General features: G+C 39.1%; 1 long non-coding RNA gene across 1 annotated transcript in view; it reads right to left on the bottom strand.

Annotated features, from left to right (window-relative positions):
• LOC133060908 (uncharacterized) overlaps window positions 1-18,219 on the bottom strand; it is a 45,305-nt gene extending 27,086 nt beyond the window's left edge. The window contains exon 1 of the long non-coding RNA XR_009693863.1: window positions 18,197-18,219. This is a non-coding gene — a long non-coding RNA (uncharacterized LOC133060908). The remainder of the gene's footprint in view (window positions 1-18,196) is intronic.
• Between the last annotated feature and the right edge of the window lie 1,754 nt (window positions 18,220-19,973).

Raw genomic sequence — 19,973 nt, 5'->3', positions numbered from 1 at the left:
TACAGTCCATGGGGTCGCAAAGAGTCAGACATGACTAAGCAACTAACACTTTCACTTACCTGTATAATAGGGGGGTGATTAGGGTAACCCCTACCAAGTTTTGGAAGACTGGACACCCCACCATCCTTCAACCTAAGGCTAAAGTCTTTAGGTCATCCCAGTCAGCACCACTACTTTGAGTGCTGCTATCAAGAAATATAGGTGGGTCATCGTGGGAAGTGCTGGGTATAAAGCAAATGCTCTACTTTATCTTCCTCTAAATGTTGAATTCTTAAAACTTCAACCACAAATAGGGCATTGCAAAACTCACTTGGAGCAATTGGTGGTTCACTTGTGAGAAGATACACATGATTTCAAAACTGAGCTCTAGCTGGATGATTTTGCAGTTGCCTATATGAAATTTTCTGTCCATTTTAGCTTTGATCTTAGGGAAAGCAGCCACATCTTGATACAGTCCTCATAATAAGCAGCTTGGATAATACTCCTACTCCTGAATTCAAAGATTAAAAGTATCTGGAAAAAGAACTCGCCTTTCTCTTCTTGAGACATTCCCTCCAGGGCAGGCTGAAGGTATACTGGCAAAGAAGGAAAACTTATCATTTTTCTATCCATAGTACCCTGAGCTGTCAATTCAGCAGCTTTCACAAGAACTAAACCTACTTTACTAAAAAAAAAAAAAAAAAGCTTGAAAGTGTTGTACCATTAGCTATTCTGATTCTAGTCCATGCCAGGAAGCAAAGGTTCTTATTATACCATGCTCTATTTTTGATCTAATCCATATCAACAGCCTGAAGTCTCAGCATGGTAATGCTGGGGAAATTGTTTGATGATAATTGGAGACTGCACTGCCTTGCCCCTGAAGTGATACAATCCGACTGTCACTAGGAGTGTCATTTGGGCTTGAAAGAGTCAGGAATAAGAAAAGTGGGCATCTGAACTTGCTGTGGAAGGCAGTGGAGCGAGTCAGAGTCTCTTGTGAAAGTACTACCGTTGGTGAGGTTGGGATATAGAAGGAAGATGTGCAGCCCTACCCTGGAGTTGAGAGCCTTCAGACAGCTCAGATACCCAGACAGCAGTACCTTGACTCTGGGGCAGACATCATGGTATGGGAGGAAAAGTCACCCTACACAGCAGTTATTGAAAACAGTTAAATAGAACACCAGGCGTTAAGACCTGGTACCTTCTTGTCATGATAAAGATTTTAACAAGAACAGGAAATGGCACAGCGCAAATCCGTTTTCATGATAATGATCTCATGAATGCAAAGAGCATAGGAAATGGAACAAATGTAACCCATTCCATTACCACCTTCAAACGGTAACCTCCTTGTCCTACTTCTGGTCCTGATGAAATCACAAAGGAAATCAAGAAGCTGAGTGTGGCACGGGCAGTGGGGAGTGGGGGGTTGGCAAGCAAGACAGCCCCCGTTTGTGTGTGCATATGTGTGTATGCCCACACATATTTCCTTTCTTGAATTCTGTTGCAGTAGAGAATTCCTTACAGCTGATTCCCTGACTTTGACCTGCGGAAAGCAGGTCAGACCCAGAAGGAACAAAAAAAACTAAAAACCAAGGAGTCCCCAGGGAATGGGCACTCCCCTTTAATAACAGGTACACCGTTTATCAAGATGAGGAGACCTTGACTTTGCCCTAAATAGAAGCTGTAAACAAAGAAGATGATTGACTGCCTTTCTTCCTTCTAGCACTCACACCTCCTCAGCTTCTTGAGGAAAATGGAGCCTCTGTCTTATGATGTGCCATCTCTCCTAAGTGAGCTGCAAGTCCTTCAGTTGTGTCCGACTCTTTGCAATCCCATGGACTGTAGTCCACAAGGATCCTCTGTCCATGGGATTCTCAAGGCAAGAATCCTGGAGCAGGCTGTCATTCCCTTCTTCAGGGTACCTTCCCAATCCAGGGATCGAACCCCAATCTTCCACATTGCAGGTAGATTCTTTACCGTCTGAGCCACCAGGGAAGCTCAATCTTACCTCAAGAGATTGCAACTTGATTAGGGCTCATCTGAAAATATAAAGAAAGGTCTTGGGAAAGCAAGGAAGCCAGAACTGGTTGAGGGTGATTAGCCCAGGTCAGAGTCACTGCTGCCATCCATTCCTGTTTGACCTGGCCATGTTTCCCAGGAGGATCTTCTCTCTGTGAAAAGCTCTTTAATACTATGTGAAATCTATAATAAATCTTCTCACCCCAAGATGACTGCTTCAGACATGAGGGGGAGTAGTGAGGCACGATGGCTGTGTTTGCCAAATAAATACTAGAGAAGATGAGAGCCAGATTGCCTGGAGTACTGTGCCCACACCCTGCCTCAACCAAATGTCACTCACTCTGCTCAGCTGGCTAGTAACTCCTTACATGGCATCCAAGTAGCTGCTCTATACATTTTCTTCCACTGGGGATTTGTCCAGGCAAGCAAGCCTGAATTCACTTTACATTTCAGGCATCCCGGATGTCTGTCCCTTCCAGATGATATCCCAATTACCAAACGGCCCTGGTTGGTTAATAAGGAATGCAATCGTCTTCCTTGCCCTGGTTATATGTCACTTATTAAAGTGATGTTGGGAGATTCCCAGGCGATTTCACATCTTAAGACAGCAATTGGTGATCATCTTATCAGACACCAGGCGAAAAGTTTTCTGTGGGTGCAGCAGTTTCCTAAGTGTCCTACCTTGATTCCCAAAGCAGGTTACATTGGAATTACCTTTTCAAAGAAAAGGGAGCCCTCAGTTTCAAATGGTCTAAAAATTTAAGAAGGTTGTAAGCACTGAGAAATAATCATCGAGATCAGTACTGAATGAGGAAACAAATATGTTGGAAAACTGGTTATGTACTTTTGGGTCTCTTTAACCCCCGTAGGAGGTATTAACTGATTGTATATGATTGTGGTGAGTCGCAATAATGGGTCCCTTTTGCTTAAAAATATTCTACTCACTATTAAAAAGTGATGTGATTGGGATGACTAGAATCTAGGTCAGATTATTGAATAGGCTTCTATCCTCCAATTTTTTCAAATTTTATTTTTCATTCCCAAATGGCCACCTTACATGTAAGCATATCTTTGCAACATAGTAGGTTTCATTCTTTCACTATCCTATGGGAGACTTTGTGGTGGTTTAGAAGAACTGAAGTGACAGCAGCCCAAGGAGGCAGATCTCACTAACTGAACAGCCTGAGGATAGCCCCTTGGTATTTCTGAGCCTCAGGTCTTTTATGAGTAAGATGAAAAACTGGGTCCACTTGGTATTGAAAGTCCCTTCTAGCTCTGAAATCAGAGAGACATTGGGTTTCTATGAAATTTAAACCAGTGACATACTCATCACCTCCTTTTGTTGTTGATGTTGTCCTGTGAATTTTTGATGAATATCACTTGGAAAGTCCTTTTTCAGAGGGTGGAATCTTCTCTTTCCATGAATTTTAAATCTCTATTTCTTGCCTATTGTTCTTATCTTTACAAGTAAAAGGTACTTTATTGTTTCCAACAGAACTTATCTGCTTGGTTCCATAGTATCTTTAAGGAATAAGGACATGAGAATAGGGAACAAAATTATGAAGAGCTTTAGATGGGAAGTTTGCAAGGCACAAAATGGACCTATGGTGGGGACACAGAGGAAGAAGGGTTTTTCAGTAGGTACACTGAATGTAAAATCTCCAAAGTAAGGGAATGATATCTTAAAGAACTACAACCGACTAAATGAAGGATGAGTTTGTTTACATCAAGTTCTGAGCTGTATTTGGTGAGAAGACTTTCGACTTCTGCTGAGCCATCAGGCCTCAGTATTATGAAAATAATAAACCATTCTCCAGACATAGTTAGAAAGAGAATGTTGGAAGTGATTTCCCAAATCAGAAGCATGAGCCAGACCCAACTTTCCTGCTGTTGATTAATGCCATCTATACCTAATCCTGAAATGCCCCTAACCAGAACTACCCAGCTGGCAGAGATGCCACTGTCCCTGCTGTCCGCTCTGTCCCAGCACTCTCTTGGGTAACCCACCTCTGTTTCAAAGGCTTTCATGCTGTGGGACCAGAGATAAGACTTGTCTCAGACTCATGCAGACAACTAATCCTGACCACAGCAAGGTGCCATGAAGTGGTATCAGCTGAAAAGGGAACTTTTCTCTGATCTTATCCGGGGACTTCATGCCATTTAAAATTACCCCACTTCGGCATCCTATTTCCCAATTCCACAGCCAACTTGGTTGTTTATTTGAACATTTGAGTTCACCTTATTTGAAATGACTTCCTACCTAAACCAATTTACCAGGGATCCAAAGCACTTACCTTGTGGTGTGCAAAGGATATACTGAAGGCCTTGTGTGCAAAGACAACTGATAACAAGAAGGCATCTCTACCAGTGGCTTGTGACTAGCATGCTTCTCTGTGAATCAAGTGATATTTTCTAATAGCACTTCAGACTTGTGATTTTATCCTAAATTGGCCTCCGGTGCCAATATGTCTTTGAAAGTGAAAGTGTCAGTCACTCAGTAATAAACGACTCTTTGTGACCCCATGGACTGTAGCCCACCTGGCTCCTCTGTCCATGGGATTCTCCAAGGAAGAATACTGGAGTGTGTTGGCATTCCCTTCTCTAGGGATCAAACCTAGGTCTCCCGCATTGCTAGCAGATTCTTTACTGTCTGAACCACAGGGAAGCCAGATATGTCTTTGGCCAAGCTAATAAAGTGGTAACCAAGCAGATGCAACTTTGTTTCCAAAGGTTAGGAAGACTACAGAAAAAGTGAGCTTCCTTTGTGGCTCAGATGGTCAAGAATCTGCCTGCAATGCAGGAGACCCCCATTTGATCCCTGGTTTGGGAAGATCCCTTAAAGAAGGGAATGGCTATCCACTCCAGTATTCTTGCCTAGAGAATTCCATGGACAGAGGAGCCTGGCAGGCTTCAGTCCATGGGGTCGCAAAGGGTCAGACACAACTGAGGAACTAACACACACACACACACAGAAAAAGTAAACCAAACACTACAAGTGATAATATGACCACTTACTACAGAAACAAAAATAAAAGAATACAGAAAAACAACTCTCCTAAAGATTGTATTTTCACTACCCCACTTGTCAATGAAAAGTATATTCCTACACATCTGGTAATCTTTACCAGTCCTTTAGAAAGAGAGCAGCCAGAATTAGTGAGGTAATTAGAGAGCTATAGACACATAAGAGGAGGTTAGTATTTGCCATCTCAACTATGGATTTAGGCACGTCGTTCTAGGTCAGTATATGTTTTATTTATGATCACCTAAAATACGTTTGAGCATTTTATTGCTTATATCCATGCATTTGCACTATGGTGAGAGCCTAAGATATGTGTTAGAGTGCAGTTTCTACTCGAGATAATCTAATTAAAGAAGACTCAAATACATGTGATCATGCTCACATGTTTGTACATATCTCTAAACTCATTTTATATAAGAAGACGAGCACATTGGTCAAATTGGAACCAAGTGTACAACCAAGTGTTCTCTCTGAAAATGGCCCAAGGGCTTCATTAGCTTTTACTAAAATGGGAAAAGCTTTATATATAAAGTGGATTTTCAGCTGACTATTGAAGAAAGTTCAGAAATGAATGTAGAGGAGTATGGCTAAAGGTTTATAGGCAGTTCATGAAGAAGCAAGTAGGAGAAACAGAAGTAGAGCAATAGCCAGGAATAACAATGGGAATGTTGACAGATGACCTCAAAACCCAATTCAGGCACCTAAGGGGTTTTCAGAAAAGAACTGTGTGATCCCAGCAATGGAAGCCAGGCAGCAGCATTTAGATGAACATATCTGCGGAGAAAAGGGTCCTGAATATTAATAGTGGAGCAACAAATGGAAGCTGAGACCAAAGATAATCAATACGCAGCAGAAAAATGCAACTAAAACAATCGGGAATAACAAAATATAGTGTCTATAATAAACTCTGACTTCACTGGGGAATTTCCAGGGCCTGATATCTTTTAATTTTGAGGAATAGGAAAAGACTGCTGCTAGAGTTCAAAGTCTGGCTTAGTCTTTGGTCAACTAAATGAAAAGGTCTTCCCTCCTTTTCCCACTTTTACCCTCTACCTGTGGAAATGGATTTTTTTCTGATTTTGCATAAAGTATAACATAAAAACTTATGTGCAATATAATCTTCTTTTGTCTAATTCAAAAGTAATTTCAATTTCTTATGATGCTTTTAAGTTTATAATTAAATATTTTCACAGGGATGATTGGGGAAAGTATGAAAGAATAATGTTGAACAATTATTGGGAGTCTTCAGTGCTGGTTACTATGCCATGGACTTTCCATATGTTTCCCTATATATTCAATCATTATTATTCTCTGTAGTTATTCTAGTTCATCATTTTCTATTTTAAATAAATGACTGCATATTTTATATAATATTGTTCATCAGCTTAATTATTTGATGGTAGGAATGATTTGGGGCAAAAACCAGTTCAAACTAACAGCCACAGGAGAATGAAGATCTTAAGTAAAATTAAGGAACTGAGGATTTGGGGGACAAGTTTAAAATTAAGATATATAGTTAGATGCCTAGATAGCAATTTTACTTTAAAAGAAGAATAAGAAGAAAAGAGTCCAGGAACAGAACAGTCTCATTCTGTAGAGTTGTAAAATTCTGTAGACATGCATGATTGGATTTTAGGAGAAATACTAGGAGAGAAGAGCTGATATTTTGATTCATTTGCTATAATTTTGAGACATTACCAAAATAATTTTAATCTATTCCTGTTTCCATGGGGGGTGATGAGCAAATTTTGTGGACGATTAGGAATCTTGAGCAATATTAGCATAGATGCAAGATAGTCTTAAGCAAGACTTGTATTTCTGTGCATAACTGGAAAAGCTAGACCTTTTATCTTAAGATATATTTACTGAGAGATTCATTAGTTATAAAGGAATTTTATCTTGAATCCACAAACATGTTTTGAGGAAATAAATGTTTAAGTCACTATGCACATTCTGAAAGGAGCATCATGTTGAAACCCCTAAAGATATATTTTCTCTAAGAAGCTTCCAATTAAGATTGAAGACAGTTACTCCAGAAGAGAAATGCCAATGTATTAATTACTCTTTTATTTTTGTAGGGTCTCTCTATGTACATGTGTGTGTGCTCAGTCGTGTCCGACTGTATGTGACCCTTTGGACTATAGCCCACCAGGCTCCTCTGTCCATGGAATTTTCTAGGCAAGAATACTGAACTGGGTTGCCATCTCCTACTCCAGGGGATCTATCTGACTCAGGGATCAAACCCACATCTCCTGTGTCTTCTGCATTGGCAAGTGGATTCTTTACCACTGTGCCAACTGGGAAGCCCCTCTATGTACATAAGATTAGATAAAACAGTAATTCCAAGCCATATTAGTGGAGTAAGAAATGTTTGCTGTCTTTCAAATAATTTAACCACTGTTATTAAGCAGTGTCAGATGCTGCAGCTGAAAAAAAAAAAAAGCTGAATATATATATAGTATATACATATATATATAAATTTATGCCAAATATTGCATTTTATTCTGTCTTAAGTAATACAGTAATTTGGAGTTTCTAAAATTGCTAAGTGTAATTATCAAATAAAAGGAAAAATTAATGTACTCTAGCTATCTCATCTTCTGGGAGTGTATTACTATTTGCAGAGTAGGTTTTATACACTGCCATCTTATAGAAGAGAATAAATAACACAGTAAAAGGTGTGTAAGCAGGAAATTCCTCTAAAGGAAGGCTGGAGAGGGTTAGGTGTTAACCAAAGTTTCTACAGTGTGTATTAGAATCAATGGGAAAAAAGATACAGGGAAACTTTGTAGTAACATTACATGATATACTGTATTGAGAATTACAGGGCATATTTACAATAACTAATATAATTCAGCAAAAATAAAGACCTAAATTCAGGATACTCAAAATACTAATGGCATCTGAAATAGGAGTGGCTATCTGTATAGAAAACTTCTGGAAAATCGGATCAAGTGTTACAAATGCTTAGTAGTTGGATGGATAGTCTTTTAAATTTTTCTTTTTTTAAATGCATCCTACCAACTTTTGATTATTTATTTATGCCTTTGTTTTTGGCTGTGTTGGGTCTATGTTGCTGCTCAGGCTTTTCTGTAGTTGCAGCGATCAGGGGCTACTCTCTAGTTGAGGTGCGTGGGCTTCTCTTGTTGTGGAGCATGAGCTCTTGGGCATACGGCTTCAGTAGCTGCAGTTCCCGGGTTCCGTAGTTAAGGCACATTGGCTGAGTTGCTCCACAGCATGTGGAATCCTCCTGGACCAGGGATCAAAGCCATATCTCCTGCATTGGCAGGTGGATTCTATAGCACTGAGCAACCAAGGAAGCCGCCTACTGCCTCTTCAATGATATTTACCATGGTGCTTTCAAGTTTAAATGAGCTTAAATACACCAACTATAAACATATAATTCATGATTGGGAAATTTAATAGATGCCCAAGAAATGTTTTTCTTCAGCATGCTTTCAAATCTGTTACCTTGTTTTATTTTAACAACATTCCTATGATATAGGCAACTTTGGCCTTTAGAATTATTCACATTTTACTGTAGAAGATGAGCTTGCTACCTGACCAGGGAGAGTAATATGGAATTTCTATTCAGACGACTCTATTGCCTTGACGTTCTTTCCAATAAAGCTTGCTGCCTTTCAGGACTGGAACCATGACAGACTTAACAAAAAGTTGGAAACGACCCTGAAAAGAAGAAATTATTTTACAAAGACAGAGATGTGACTTGCCAGGTGAGGACTGTGCAGTTTTATCATCCTTCTTGTTGACTGGGTCAACATTTGTAATCTAACCTCTCACTTACACTTTAGAGAAATAACATTTCCTCTTACAGTATTTTTATACATATTACATGCTTTCAAAGCTGTTCTTTACCACATATCTCAAAGAGAAACTTAAAAATATCTGAGTGGCTATGGAACATGATATAAATTCCTACAGATCCCCATTTCTCACTTTTTCCCTAAAAACACAATTTTTAAAAACCACTTCCAATAGGTAGTTGTATAACACTCGACAAAATGAGGTGACGATACTTGCGGTTATCTCCTATTTCTTTCTTAGAAATCTTGTGTTTGTAATGCTGTGACTTCTGTGTGGTTGTGTCAGGTGACTGTAAACACCATCTTTTCTTTAAAAGTGATGGTCTTTATGCTGCTTAAGACAGATACTACTGTAAACTAGTTCTTTTCCATGAAGCTAGAGTTCATTTTAGTTTTTATTTTTCTAGAGGAAAAAAAATACTTGTTTATTAAACAAACTTTAATCAAAAAATTGGTGAGAAAGTGCTATGTCCTACCAATTTCTAAGGGATTTATTGTATTTTTGATATAGCTATGTCAGCTCTGCTAGTGAGAGGTTACACTAAAAAGTTCAATTGGCAATGCTCGTTGTTTCTATTTCAAAAATATCAATTCATTGTTTGAAGTTCTAAAAATTATTGCTTCTCACATTGCTTAAAAAAAAAGTTATTGACTTACTTAATTTTTCTAAAATTTAAAGTAGTCTTGCTGCTGCTGCTAAGTCACTTCAGTCGTGTCTGACTCTGTGCGACCCCACAGACAGCAGCCCACCAGGCTCCTCTGTCCCTGGGATTCTCCAGGCAAGAACACTGGAGTGGGTTGGCATTTCCTTCTCCAGTGTGTGAAAGTGAAAAGTGAAAGTGAAGTCACTCAGTCATGCCCAACTCTTAGCAACCCCATGGACTGCAGCCTACCAGGCTCCTCCATCCATGGGATTCTCCAGGCGAGAGTACTGGAGTGGGGTGCCATTGCCTTCTCCTTAAAGCAGTCCAGACAAGTTAAAACTAAGCTGAACAGAAAACAGTAAACTTTACAGTTGAGGTTCTAACTCTTCTTTCAAAATTGCTTCACCTAACAAGACTTTAAGTACAGTTGGCCCTTAATATCCTTGGGTTCTGCATCCACAGATTCAACCAATCACAGCTCAAAAATATTTGGGAAAAAAGTCTAGATAGTACCAGTAAACAAAACTTGAATCTGCTGTGTTCCAGCAACTGTTTTATAAATTGTTTGCATTGTATTTACAACTATCTACATAGTATTTACAACTATCTACATAGTATTTACATTGTATTAGGCATTATAACATATACAGAAGGATGTGCAGTATGTTATATGCAAATACTATGCCATTTTATAGAAGAGACTTGAGCATCCTTGGCTTTTGGTATTCGAGAGTGCTCCTAGAGCCAATCCTCTATGGCTAGTGAGGCGCAACTGTACTATAAAGATAAGGTGGTATTTCTGTCACACTTCCAACATCATCTGTTACAATTCTGGACAAACAATAGATACTTTACAATTGTTTAAAACAAATGCTTGTATCAGCTGTCTCTTCCTTGCTCTCTTACTGATTTATTTTGGTCAAAGCACACTGATAGGAAGTTATTTCAGTGTTTGTCAATTACAACATTTAAAGATTTAAACATTGAGTTTAATGTGGAAGGAGGATGTTAGAATTGGCCAATAGGAATAAGTGATTAACTCTGAAATAATGAAAGGGTGCTGCAGTAGCCATAATAGTCAGTTTTATGCTTGCAAGGAAATGATGAGTGGGAAATTTGTGACACCTGACTAAAAATCAATGCTCATGGAAGGTGATATAATAGCTTTAAGCTGGAAAAAAAAATAAGTACCGGGGAAATCAAAGCTGACATGGTGAAACTGCACAGAAAGAAGTGGGTAGAATAATGACAATGTCAGGCAACTAATGGAGCTAATGAGGCATAACTTGATGGCACTAAAGATCTCATGTCCTCTAAAACGACTAGTTAATTTAGCTGACTAATTTCCTTACCTCTCCTACTATATCTCTTAAGAACACCCTGGTGGTCCCCTTATATGATAGTTTGTATCATTTCTCAGAATTCTCAAAACCATCATATTAGAAGGATACACTTGGAAAGAGGAAGTTAACGCTAAAAATCAGGTCCTTATTTATTAAAATGATGATTATCTAACTCCAAAACAAATCTCAAAGTTGTTTTCCGTATGAGAGAACATGAAGGAAAGAGAAATGAAAGTAAAACCTACACCTCTATCTTTTCTGGCTCCCAGAGGAAAAAAATATTAAAATGAAATATTTGCACTGTGTTAAGAGAAGAAAATGGGGCTTCCCCCGTGGCTCAGCGGGGAAGAATCTGCCTGCAATGCCGGAGACGTGGGCAGGAGACATGGGTTTGATCCCCGGTCAGGAAGTTCCCCTGAAAAAGGAAATTGTAACCCACTCCAGTATTCCTGCCTGGAAAAATCCCATTTCATGGGGTCACAAAAGAGTTGGACATGATTGGGTGACTAAACAACAGCAAAAGAGAAGAAAGCTTAATACCAGATTAAAAAGTCTATACATATGCTATATTTTCTTTATGTTAAATTATTTCCAATCTCCTGATTGGGTTGTAAGGAGATCAGACAATATCTTCCTTCACGTTCTTCTTAGAAATAGTAAGAGAGGGCTGTCGAAGTGGCTAAAGGAAAACTCTAATTAAAGGGATTCAAAGACATTTGGATGCAGCCAAGCAAACTCCTTAAAATTGCAGGAGAGCTATTGTTTTCAAGGTAGCAGTCACTGCCTTTCTCTGAAAACTGATTTAACTTGGCTGGGACAGGCTTCCCTGCTGGTGAGTTAAAGGGTACCAAACAACACGAGATGTTTTATCTTGCTTAAGCTGATCATTTGTCCTACTTTAGCAAGTGATTCAAATTTTCCTGCAAAGCTCTTTGCTCATTAGCTCATAATTAGGGTAATAAATCTGGAATCACAAACACATCCATGAAAACATCACAGTACTGTAAAAACGGAAGTGGGCTCTTTCTATTCTGTAGGAAGCAGTAGAGAATTTGCTGAAATCGATCCAATTTCTGAATGCAAAGCTACATGTAACTGACATAAATTTAACCCCTAGGAAGAAGAGGATTGGAGAAGGAAATGGCAACACACTCCAGTATGCTTGTCTGGAGAATCCCAGGGACAGAGGAGCCTGGTGGACTGCCATCTATGGGGTCACACAGAATCAGACGCTACTAACACAATTTAGCAGCATCAGCAGCAGGAAGAAGAGGAGGAAACAGTCTGGGTGGCATGAAATCACTTTAACAGTCTAAGTGAAAACTGAAAGCTTTAAATGCTTTTCTTAAAAAAGTATTTTAGAATTATAAGCATTCTTTATGTATGAATTATTTTTAAGTGGGTCTTTCACACACATTTTCACACATGAAGATTTTTGCAAGTAAGCACTTACTAGGCTGCTAGGGGAAACCGGTGGCCTGAAGGTACCAAGCAATTAGTCACAATTCACACAGTAAGTCAAAATACTGAGTCAAGAAAAAAGCCCAGTAGAGGACTCGGCAAAGCACGAGGCCCACACTCCACCCTTAGTATACAGAATTCTGGGGTGGATGGATAACTTGACTACTCTTGAGACAACGGAGAGTTGCAAAGTCATGAGAAATCAAGCAATTCTGCTTTCATTTACTTTTAACAAAAAAATGCTAATTCTAGGCCAGTTACTTGTGTACTTATAATACATCTTTCATTCTGCACTGTTTGCAATTTATTTGCAATAATATGTTTGCAACTTGTTTACAAATATGATCCCTCCTCCCTCAAAACTCCTATTAACTGATACCAGTCCAGATCATGCCTGTACATGCTACGGATCTTCTGTTTATTTCCGAGCTCCACCCAACTTGTTCATTTTCCTCATCACTCAAGATTTAGAGAAAGTTGATTCATGTCAGTATTGTAACATGTAGATCGACTAAAACTAACTTCAAGATTAGGGCAGATACGTCTTCTCTATAAAAGTACCTGGAATTGCCCTTATATTCCCTGTGTTTGTCCTAATCCCCGTGGCACTTAAACCACAAAGAAATTGAGTAGTTTATTTATGTTACTTCTGAGAATATGTTTCTTGTTGCTCAAAGAAGTTGTTATGTTGAGACCCTAAATGATTCCAGTCTTAGCAGAGGAGTCAGGATGAACTGCTTAGTGGTCTATTTACTCCTTCGAAGGGGAAATTTTTCTTCAATTATTCATTGGGATCTCTTTTTGAGACTAAAATGCAGACTTTTGGCTAAGATGAAACTATTAGAAATACATGTCCTCTGAAAAGAAAAGACAATAACAACCCCAAAAAAGCCACATAAAGTGAATGTGACATCTATTTATATTTTATCCTTAGAAGATAAGTTTCTAAAGATGTGACCACAGTGGAACCTTAGTATATGCTAATAGGTAAACAGGAAGATATTCATCATATAACATTAGCTGAAAGACCAAATGTGCACGGTAGGCTCAAATAAAATATATTTTATTTTGTATTTAACTCCTTAAAGGTCTTTAGTAGTCTGACTGCAGCTGAAAATATTTAGAATGATGTACATAGGTATGGGAACTAAATCCAGTCATTGTGAATAAATTGTATCGGTACTTAAATTCTCCTCCATCTTTTACCTTAAAAAAACCAATTTAAATATTTCTTTGCTCACTTCCCCATTTTTTAATTTATTAGAGACCTATATATCCATTATCCTATCCCTGTATGGGATATTTAGCACTAATTTAACCTTTTACCAATGTATTCAAACTTTGCTCCTTGGCCTTTTGGTAAAGTCAAAAATTTCTATAAAATATAAGAGGTTAATCTACTACCTAGAAGTCTCTCAGAAAACTCTATTTAATAATTATCAGTTTTTCAAACTAGTAGAGGTATCCTGACATTTTCTGAAAAGCAATTGCAAGCGGCATTTCTTCTGGCAGATCCATAGGCACCATCCTGTGTAAAGGGCTTCAGTCCAGATTGGTAGTTACCTAAACTAAAGATATTTTCCAGAGCTATCAAAATGGAAGAGGAGAATTACCTTTAGATGCATTTAAATACTGAAGACTGAGTCGTAGAATAGAAACAAAAATATAAAGGTGAAAGAGATGGTTCAAAAGTGGCTGCCCTGATGGCTTAAAAGGTAAAGAATCTGCCTGCAATGCAGAAGACCCGGGTTCAATCCCTGGGTCGAGGAAGGTCCCCTGGAGAAGAGAATGGCTACCTACTCCAATATTTTTGCCTGGAGAAGTCCATGGACAGAGGAACCTGGTGGGTTACAGTCCATGGGGTCACAGAGAGTCATACATGACTGAATGAGTAACAGTAGATTGTTAGGGGAAAAGAAAAGGAAAACAGGAAGAAAGAAAAAGAAAGCAAATAATAGAAGATATCAGATACTCTGAAGCTTCTCACTTTAGCACTCCATCAACATTCCATTTTGCTCACTCCAGGAGAAAGAGCCCTGCTCCTTGGTCCCTCTCTCCCACCTCTCAGGAGAGCATCCCTGAAGTCCAAGGTCATATTCTGCCCACACTCCCCTGTCATCCCTGTGTGTCATCAGCACTGCATTTGAACAAAATGAGGGTTTCCTATGATTTATCGTGTATTGTAAAAGAAGTACTTACTAAGTCTTGTTTTTCCACTAGAATTAGGTGTCTTACATTCACTGGAGTGTAACCTGGACAGTGAAGTAAAATATAATTCTTTGGGTTCTTGAAGATTCAATCAATGACTCCTTTGGCTGCCTCTTTATCTGGTGTTTGTTTTTTTTTTTAATTGGAGTATAATTGCTTTATAGTGCTGGGTCCGTGTCTGCTGCATAGCAAAGTGAGTCAGCTATGTGCATGTTCAGTTCTCAGTCATGTCCAACTCTTTGCAACCCCATGGATTGTAGCCTGCCAGGCTCCTCCGTCCACAAAATTCTCCCAGCAAGAACACTGGAATGGACTGCCGTATCTTCCTCTAGGGGATCTTCCCAACCCAGGGACTGAACCCACATCTCCTTTGTCTCCTTCAACTGGCAGGCAGATTCTTTACTACTGAGACACCTGGGAAGCCCCGAATCAGCTATATGCACACATATATCCCCTCCCTCTTGAAACTTCCTTCCTTGCCTGACCCCCATTTCACCCATCTAGGTCATCACAGAGCACTCAGCTGAACTCCCTATGTTATACAGCACCTTCCCATTAGCTATTTGTTTTACACATGATAATGTGTGTGTGTGTGTGTGTGTGTGTGTGTGTGTACCAATGCTACTGTCTCAATTTGTCCCATATTCTTCTTCCCCTACTGCGTCCACAACTCTGTTCTCTGCATCGGCATCTCTTTTCCTGCCCTGGAACTAGGTTCGTCTGTACCACGCCTCTTTATTGTTAAGCCATAACATACTAAACACATGGAATCTTTTGGCTTATTGAACTAATTAAGTACACACAACTTATCTTTAGATCTCAACCCCAGTTCTGTCTTTTCTCCCTTGGGGAAGCTCCACTAGAAAACTCTCTGCCCCCTCCTATCTCGGGTACACGTCTCTCTGAGTTGAACTCGCAGTGAGTTCTTCCTTCAGGGGGATTGGCACTTTAACACTTGAATCCCATTCTGCAATGGAAAACTTTGCCCCAGAGACATTTCAGTTATTCCACCACGTTTGTACTTAAGAGACAGGCTCTGAAAGTTCACTTCCCCTCCGTAAGTTTAAGGCGGTGGTGGTGGGGGGTGACTTTCGCTCACACCCCCTTTTGTGTTCTGTACTGGAGTCCATGCAAGAAGTTGCTTCAGTGGCAGCTGCTGCCTGCCATTTCCAGGAGGCAGAGATAATCAAGGAACTCGGAGCTCAGCTGAAATTATTCTAGTCAAAACCAAGACATGGTGAACAAGCCGGGCTTTATTCTGCTTCAAAGCTAGGCCTCCCCTCTCTTTCTTCGCCACGGTGCCCCTTGTCCCCCCGATGCTGAGGTGGCTGGACTATGTGGAATGTTCATGTCCTACAAGGCTGGCACACATAGGATATGAGCTGGTGCAAGGGGAGAGAAGTGTGTTTCACTTAGACCAATTCAGGAAAAACTGTTTACAGCCCACTTAAAAAATTTTAATATTAGAATAACCTTACTCGGTCTTTTTGAGGGTAGATATACTTAAACAAACTGAGATTAACCATTAAATATCAGTGGAACCAAAATGGGAGCCACTTCTTATTCACTGACATGTTAAAGACTGTCATAATACAGGACAATTTTCTAAACTGAATCCTAAGTATAGGTCCTCTATCAGTTGGAAAAGTCAGGAAGACAAAAAATTTAAGCTGGAAGATGCTCATCATGGACTTGGTGTCTAATTCTCTTTAGGTCATTCAAAAACCCAGAATAATTAATTTCAAAATTTCTATGAAGGAAGAAATAATTTCTTTGCAAGTAAGAAACAGAAAGCTTCAAACCTGAGTTATGGGAAGACAGCAGGAATTGAGGATGTGAACCAAACACTTAAACTTTTAACATGAGGGCAAATGTCATGATTATCTAATTCAACCTCCCAGATTTTACAGACAAGGAACCAGATCAGTTACATAACTTATCAAGGCATTTAGAGGGAGTCATTCACTTCAGTTTGATGACTGGTTCCCTCATTTTTCAATTGTGGAACATTAAGTATGTAACTTTACTATAGTTTTCTGTCTACAGAATTGGGATGATTTTATAGTATTACCTCATAAGGCTATTGCAAGTAACAAATCATTCATCTTATATATATAATCATATATATAGTCCACCCAAATCAGTATATGTAACTAGTCTGCACTCAATTATAGACTTCTTTCCATAATTTTCCTCTGACATGAGGGATTGTAATTTTACTCATGATTTACAGAATAATTTTCAGAATATAGAGAGATCTTCCATTTACACATCTGGAAGAAATAGCATCCCTATGAATGTCAGAATTAAAATATATTCAATTTTAGTTCTCGTCTGAAATTTAAGTGGATCTTTAACATGAACTTTTGCCAGACTCGAAAACAGGTAGTAATTCAACACGTCAGACAAGCATTTCAAGTCTGGCTGAGCCTTGAAGAATGGGAAAAAAGGAAGTGGAGGAGGCTCCCCCATTGGGCGATAACACCTCCCCACCCTGCTCACAACTCAGACAGCTCTCTGCTTTGAAGAGCAGAGGGATAAAAAGAAATGATAAGAAAATTAAGACTTTCTTGCAACTCTGCCTTTCTTAGAATTTCTCTTTCCATGAAAGTCTCCCTTTCTCTTTTCAGTTCTTAGCCTATCATTCAAGTTCATGAAAATTTCCCAAGATGCTCAGCCCGCAGTCACCTCCTGGTCTCAAAAACTTTTGGCCCTTATCATCCCGCCATTAATTTGGATATTAATCCAAAGCCACCCTCTGATAACTCCTCTGCTGCTTTAATATTTTGCTATTACTTTCCCTGTGTTTAATATTTTGTTTCCCAACTAGATTGCAAGTAACTCAAAGTCCCTGGAAGATATCTTCTTCTTCTTTTTTTTTTTTTTATTGGTTGACCAAAGAAAGAAAAGGCAATGCAGAAAAAGAAAGTAAACACTGTAATTCAGAAGAATTCGCTAGAACAGCTCAAATACCAGCTTTGCTCCACAAGCCCCACCCCAAAACTAAGCAGGACTGAAACGGCCAAAGCAAAGTACTAACAAAGCTCAGTAAATATTTAGCTTGAGTACAGCGATAGATTGCTAACTAAACTTTTTGCCTCCAATCTCTCCTGTCCAATCCATTCTTCACACGACTGCTGGAGCTCTCTTACCTATGCTATTGAGGCACTCAATAATCAGTTGCTTAACTGAATTTATTAAGCATATATTTTTTGCTAGGAAAAAATTACGTTGTTGATTTAACAACTGTATCAATGTCGTACTGTCAGTGAAAAGACAGAACTCTGGCAATTTAAAGTATAAAAATGTCAGCTTAGGAAACAAGGTCGGTATAAGGTATCCAGGTCCTGTCTAAATTCATCAGGACAACTGCAAACTACAGCACGTTTCTGTTTACTGTTCTCTTAGCAACTCTGGAAAATAATAACTCTTTTTCTACATCACACTGTACAAAACATATAGTTTGACCATTAATGATCTTACTGGAATAATGCTGATGTTAGAAACTGTAATTCAGAAAATATTACACATAAAATAGGTTCATTCATTCAATCAACAGGTAGATATTCAGTACCTTCTACATTCCACATACCAAGACTGATAAAATTACAACAGATAAAACAAATACTAGGATGTTATGAGAACCCTGTATCTTGTTAACTACAACAAAATAAATGCGTATAGGTAAGATCATACCTTTTGAATCAGTAGGGCTTAAGCAGGAAACGGATGGTACATTCAAATGAAGGAAGTCTGAGAAGAGTATAATGTGAGCTTTTGTGAGCTGGGAGGAGGAAACTCCAGGGCCAGTATCTCTGTGAGGTATTTGTGAAGAGAAGGGCTCTTCATGACCCTTGTCCTGAAGGCACAGTGGGCAAGGGTGCTCGTTTTTAGAACTGGAGACAGAAAGCGTGCTGGTGCGGAGGTAGGTGGGCAGAGCTGGAACCTTTGACGTAGGGCTGGGACCTGCAGGACACATGTCCCTATCATTCTGGGTGCTGCCTCCTACGCCTGTCTGGAGGTCAGACAATGAGGAGTCTCGCTGGTGGGGTCCACACAGTTCAGACACCCCAGCTGCAGGGAAATTGCAGGGAGCAGAGCATAGATCCAGAGATGCTGCTGCTCAGCATCCTTTTAAAAACTTCATCACCACTAGGGATGCAGTCAGTATGGATTGGTTGAACAGTACAAATCGTTAATGAATGAGTGACTTAAAGTAATGCATTTTTAAAACAGCACCTTCTACTGAGATTCCTAAGGCAGGGTGTCAGAGCAGCTATCAAGACTGATACTTTTTATAGAAAAAGGAAAATTAAAGAAGGAAGAAGAAAAAGATGGTTTAGCTGTATACCACTACTACTTTCAGCCATGTATGCCCATTGCTTACCATTTATGCCTAATTACTATGTAGCACAATAATGTGTATCATTAAACATATGTAATATTCACTTCATAGTAGTCACTTTGCAATGTTAACGTCACACAATTAGCTCAGTCTAAATTGGGGCAGTTTTTGTAGGTCTTGACTCATATAGGATAGTCTCTCTTTTAACTCAAAGTAAGCAATTTGCTTCAGTGATACTCTGTCCAATCATATGGTCTCCAGGACCCAGGAAATGAAAAAAAAAAAAACAAAAAAAAGTAATAGATCCTTTCAAAGTAATATTACTTACTTTAGTTGCGCTCAGAGCCAAATCCAAGTCCAGGATTGGGTTATCAACTCATTCCAGTCATGATATTGAGTAGGGAAAAGCTCATGCCAGACCCTTTATAACTCTTAAGTCATGGAACTCAGAATGCAGTCAACTGCCACCAGAAGGATCAAATGGGCAAGGGGTGTGCTATCTTTAGCAAATGCATTCTGGTCTCTAAGACCACACTCCACTTTTTGCACTTGAACTAGTTCTTAATTGTAGCGTAAAACTGGAGACAAGCTGACCTACCCACAAACACCAACGATTAAGGTGATTATGATGTGTTAGTACTACATGTTTGCATGTCTAGTAATGACTCAGACATCTTATTACTGAGTTTTTGCATTCATTGCAAAGATATTTCATAAATTTTTTTCCTTGATAAAGGGAAAATAGATTTGGTTTACAGATTCCAGATCCTTTAAATTGCCAGATAGAATGCCTGAAATATACTATAGGTTGTTCTAAAAAGGTTCAGTTTAATTGTATCAAAAGCCATAATTCAGCAGTGGGCCTAATACTATAATTAAAGGAGGTTCAAGGTACTATGTGGTAAGCATTTAAAGGATTAATCTACTTTAAAGAGATGTTCCTTTGATCCCAGTGAAGAGTTGAGTTGCTATGCCTCACATCTGGATAAAGATCTATACTCAGAAATGTCAAAGTGTGAACATGTGCTGGGGCACGGGCCATATTTCACAGCCTTACAAAATACAAGAATGTCAGGGATTCCACTCCTCCTTGGGGATTCATCTAGGATCACAGGACCCCTTACAGTT

This window comes from Dama dama, chromosome 8 (assembly GCF_033118175.1).
Source record: "Dama dama isolate Ldn47 chromosome 8, ASM3311817v1, whole genome shotgun sequence".
NCBI lineage: Eukaryota > Metazoa > Chordata > Mammalia > Artiodactyla > Cervidae > Dama > Dama dama.
The sequence above is the reverse complement of the archived record's forward strand: the minus strand, read 5'-3'. Positions and strand labels throughout refer to the sequence as shown.